Below are 6,000 nucleotides of genomic sequence, written 5' to 3' on the forward strand. Positions count from 1 at the left end.
AAAAATCAAAAGGTTCATTGTGACAACCTATTTTTATAATCTATGAAGTTATGGTTCTACCTTCTTTATGTTTTGTTCTATACTTTTTATGTTTAGTAAGTGAATTTAGTGATGAAAATGACTGAAGTACTCCCAAGAGAAATGTGGTTTTTGTTCCAGTATTGTAATAACATAAAATTTATCAACAGTTTTGCTAGTATTGTAGTATTATACCAGACAAAAATTTTTTGAGTGTAAATGTTCTACTACTCATTGCCTGCTTCACCTAAGTAATGTTAACTTTAAAATAAAATGTTCTAATTAATCATGTTTATTTATTAGGTATATTCCTATTTTTATATGTTTACTTTCCTTATGAGTTGGAATATGACTTGAAATAAAATTATAAAGCTTCATTAGAAGCTTATTAGATTTATGAATTTACTTCCTGATTTTTAAGTAAATCAAGAGGACTTGAGTAAATTGAATTATAGGAAAAAATTATCGTTGCTATCAACATTTTTTTTTGTTGGATTGAGAATAGTATTTTGGTGTTTAAAAGACTTAAATTAAGTAATGCTGAGTGCACAGTCTAATTGAAAGACGATCTCCAATCAGGGGTATTAACTGAGGGGTGGGGTGTGATAATCAGGATCATCACAAGGTTTTCCCCTATGGGTTAGGATTTTCTCTTGGAATTTTTAATTTCTTTTAAAAATGTGGTGATGCTTGCAAATTTTTCATGATAGAAATTCTGCAACTGAATTTTTTTAAATATTGATAGGTGCAAATAATGGATAGAAACAACATAGCAAGCTATGTATGAGAGGAGTAATCTTAATTGACATATTTGGAATGCCTGACATGACAATATGGTTTGCTAGTAGTAACAACTGGTTTGATCATTTTGTCTAGCAACAACTACCGACGATCAACTAATTTGTTTTTTTAAGAGCCCAAGAGTCATCGGACTTGTAATTCTTACGTTTTAATTGCAATTCTATAATAAATTATTACACATTATTAGCATTTAATAGAATAATTGTTTTCTATAATCTATCTGGAGTAGTTCTTTCAAAACTTTTGTTATATATATTGACAAAATAGTTATTTATCATTATTAATTACTAAGTGTTTATCTGTAATGGTGTATGTTTCTTTATTATATGAAAATTAAAACAGTTTTGGACTTTTTGTGAAAAAAAAATATTCCTACTAATTTCTGATGTTGCTACTCTCATGTATTCATTTATGTTTCACTTTCACATTACTGTTCTATTCAGATTTTTGACAGGCTTTGAATTACTTACTATTGAATGGTTATATAGTTATTTACTTATCAAATATATATTGATACATTTATTCCTGAAAATAGTTGTAGATTATTAAATTTCAGTTTACAGTTTTGTAATATAAACCTTTTTTTCATGCATATTTTGAAAAAAACAGTATTTAGTTTTTGATGAAATGGTTGCTCTGTGGTCTAATCCTAGTGGCAAAAAAAACCTCTTCTGCTATTTGTGATTGATTATTCTCACTCTGAATTGAGCATTATTGGAAACTGCTCATGTTAAGTATTTTGTCATATTTAATTATAAAAATAATCCTGTTAATTAAACTTTTTACTTAAAATGTACCTAACCGTCATTGCAACTGTTATATATGAGTTCCTTAAAAACGTTTGGGTTAAAGTAACATTTTAATTTTATTAATAAAATGATGATGTACATGACTGATTATATTACATCATTTTTTATACGACAAAATAGTAAACTACATAATAAGAGGAATTCATTATTGAACATATAGGACAATAATTTATTGATTGTTGATAACTCAAGAGATAATCCCAGGGTTTTAAATATTTTTCTTACTGATATGGTAGTGAAAAAGTTGGTTGTTTTATAATCTTTCAAATCTATATTAAGTCTTGAGACAGTTGGCTATATTTAGCTCTGAAAAATTTTAGTTCTGTGACCAAGATGTAATAAGAATTTTTAAATTGTGAAAGTTGTAAGTAAAAGAGAGTAGAAATAAATTAAGATGCGTTTTCAGTTATGGTTGTTTTTTTTTTACCTTTGGATTCTTTAATGAGTTAAACTAGATAGATAGTATAAATAATAAACATTAAATTTGATACATGCATAATAATATTAAATACTATTAACTAAAGAATTGTAGTTATTTGAACGATGTAAGTATAATTAAAATAATTGTAATTGCATCATAATTAGCAAACAGGATGTTTTTGTAATATCCATTTTACTAATAATATTGAACAATTACATACATAGATTGCTTGTTCTATAATGTACTTTTGCAGAGTTAGTTTTTTCAGATTTATAGGGGGAAAAAAGAAGGTTTTGATTTTATTTTTAAAAAAATGTTGAAGTAGCTCATATTTTTTCTTTAATCATTAATAAAATTATTCCATATTCTTGATTGAGGAGGAACATATTGATCTATATAAAATTTTTGTATGATTCCAGAAAAGTAGTAATACTTGAAAAAAAATTACTTACCAAAATGGAAATCCATTTCCATTTCATATTTTTTTAAGGGAATTATATATATTTGACTCGGTCACTGTCTTAGAATATAATTCTTCATAATTTGTGTTTAATATTGAAGCAGATATGTGCTCACTAGGAATTCACGGGAAAATATTACATGCCGGTGCACCATTAATGGTTTATGGTAGAATTATACTATGGAATAAATCCCAATTACAGTTTTTATATTCTTGTTAAATTTTTTATTCAAGATTAATTTTGATGTGACTTTTTAAGATATGGATATTTATAAAATTTAAATTGGTATTAAGAAAAAGTAAAAATCCTTCAAAACTAGGATGTGTCTTTCTAAAAGCTAGTTATATTTTACTGACAAACTATCTAAATCATTTTTTGTACCAAATAACAAGAACATTTTTGCTTATATAATATTTTGTTATTGTTTGGTTTTATAATAATAAAGTAATTAATATTACAACTAAACATATTGATGTTTTGAAGTTTTTTGTCAGGTCCAACAATTGAATAACTTATTTCCAAAACCTGCTATTTTTTAGTAAGTTCTTTAGGAGCTGTGACAAATTTTTTTTTTCCAAAAGTTACTTAAAAAATAACTATATATTATATAGTATACTATAGTTTAACTATATAAAATAGCATGTTTTGGAAATAAACTTAAAGAATAGTTTGTTTTGAAAAAATTAAAAGTTTCCAAGTATTTGCATCAATAAAGATGTGTATTTACTTTAAAAGACACCAAAATATAATAAAAGAAAATTTGACTACAGTTTTTATGCTATTTAAGCATAACATACAAACCTAACATTAAAATATAATAAAATATTTAAACTTTTTAGTTCATTTTACTAAATAAGATCTTCATTGATGATTTCATTGTTGTCTTGCTCATCATTTTGATAACTATCTGAAAGTAATTAAGTTTTGCAGTGATAAAGCCTCTATAAAATTCCATTGTTTCTTCCTACCGATATCCCATAGCAAGTAGAAGTCCTTTAGATCAAGTTTTGATGAACTAGCATAGTTTGAAGATGTAATTTTCAGCAATAAAGTTCTTTTAGAAAGTGGCAAAACATGTATGCAAATATCATGGCTAGTGCTACTGAACTTGATGGATCAAAAGTTCAAGAAATTTTGCCTCTGTTTATAGACTAAAAGTTATAAAGTTTATCTCAAGTTTATAAACTTGAGATTAGAAGTTGTAAACAATGTCAAACAAATTATATTTTATTTAAAAAACAACTTTCATTGTTTAGATTCGATTTACGATAAACTAGTATCTATCAAACTAAACAACATCATAATTATAGATGTACTTACCTTTAAAAATTAAGAAATCGCACAAGTAAATTTTATGAACTTCCACTTAAAATTACCGATGTAATAGCAAGAAGTAATAGTAATAGTTCTTTTATAAGAACCTTTTTTCGGATGTAATAGTTCTTGTATAAGTAGAGGTAATTTGCAAGTCTATGCATGTTCAAACACAAGTTGAAGCTGTGCTCTGCTTGCGTGCTAATGATATTTTGTTCAGAGAAGTATATACATATTCAAACGAGTTCAAGCAGTGTCCTTTACAAATTCTGCATTAATTTACCATTAATAGTTAAATATTTTTAGCTTTTAGACATAAACAATATAAATATACTATGCGCTGTAAATTTTTAGCAAAGGAAAAAATCTATATGTGAAATTTTCTATTAATTGGGTATTTTTCACACATACAGCCAAAATGTCACCCCAGACAAATGTTCGGGTTGCCCACCCCTAGAGCAGATGCTGATTAACTTATGAACGCTGCTAATACTTATGAACACATGCTTACTTGCCAGCCTTTATTTTTCTTTGTTTTTTCTAATTTCATTTTAGTTTTTTGCCATTGCTCTTTGTTTATCTCCTGCTCTCAACCCTTTCTTTCCCTTTTCAACTTCTGGATACTAGTCAAAACTCCTCACAGCCTAAACTTTCATTTTTTGTCTTGATAACAAACTAACTATTTAAACAAAGTGTAGTAAACAATTAAACTGAAAAGTCTGATAATGTAAAGAACACCTAGAACACTGTTAAAGCTACTGTAAAAAACTGCCTTGTCAAATAGCATCAGAATCACCACTATTAATGCAAACTAGAACATTACCTGTAACCTTTATAGCTGCTTAGTATTGCCAACTTTTAAAATAATACAGTTCAACCTTAATATATTTTGAAAAATCAAAGTAAACTACATGTAAATTAATTAATAATATTACAATAAGTTTTGTGGAGAAACTTTTCTAAAAAGAATTTTGAATAATAAAACATAATATAACTTCTTGAAGAAATAGGCGATTTTTATATCATAAGCCATACTCCTTGTAAAATAGCAACTTTGGAATAAATTTTAAACTGTCAATAATACTTTCTACACTTTAATCTTAGCCAAGAGGCTGAGAAGCAGCTTACTACAGCAAATAGCAGGTTTTATAATTAAACTCAAATTTTCTATAGAAAATAGCTGATTTAGGAAAAAAAGAACATGACATGATTGAAATCGCCTCCTAAAATACTTAAAGAATAAATTGATAATTCAAAATCAATATTTTTTAAAAATGGCAGGTTTTGGAAGCAAACAGGAAGTATGGTTAATTGTGCTGGTTGCTTGTATTGTTACTACGAACAAAAATTATTAATTCTGTTTAGAAAAATACATCAACTCCTAGGATATTTACATTACACACACTCTTATTTTTTTATAACTAAAAAAAAATCACCATTCATAAAATACGTTGTTTTTTTTTTACCAGAAAATTGTTATAATGAGGAAAGTACATAACAAAAGCTGATTTAGTGTCTTATTCATATTGTAAATTTATTATCAAAGGAAATGAGTATGATACCTTTTTATATAGCATTATCAGAATCTTGATCTACTATTTGTCCTATATTTTTTAAATGCAAAAGTGAAACAGTTTTATTTAAACTTTTACTTGAAATTAATGTTAATTAGTTGTATGTGAGAAAAAACCACTTTGCAAGAAGGACTTACACATTATAAACAAGCAGTTTAATAAGGGATTATAAAGTTAGTTGCGATAAAAAATAAATTATTGCGTGCTTATTGTGATACCATGCAAATTAGAGCACTAGAGGTTAGCTGGCTGCTGTATAGTATTAGTTACATTATTATTGGTTTTAAATATTAATACTGCTTTTGATTACGTTTGTAAAATATTAGGGCTTGTTAAAATTTCAACAAGGCCTAATATTTTTTTTTTTTGTTGAAATGTTTGACTAAGTAGATGTATTTCATTAAGGGTCTAGAACTGTTAAGACTAGTTTATAAATCATGAAAAAAATTAATTACTATTTATGAAATAGATGGTTTACTTAGACATTATATGTAACATGAATAACTTAAATTAAAATTTTGCTGTTCCTTCTCAAACATAAAACTTAGACCATTTGTAAAACTGATTTTAACATGATTTTGTTTCACGTTTTCTTATAAATA

The sequence above is a fragment of the Lycorma delicatula genome, chromosome 8, assembly GCF_047948215.1.
Source record: "Lycorma delicatula isolate Av1 chromosome 8, ASM4794821v1, whole genome shotgun sequence".
In the NCBI taxonomy this organism is placed as follows: Eukaryota; Metazoa; Arthropoda; class Insecta; order Hemiptera; family Fulgoridae; genus Lycorma; species Lycorma delicatula.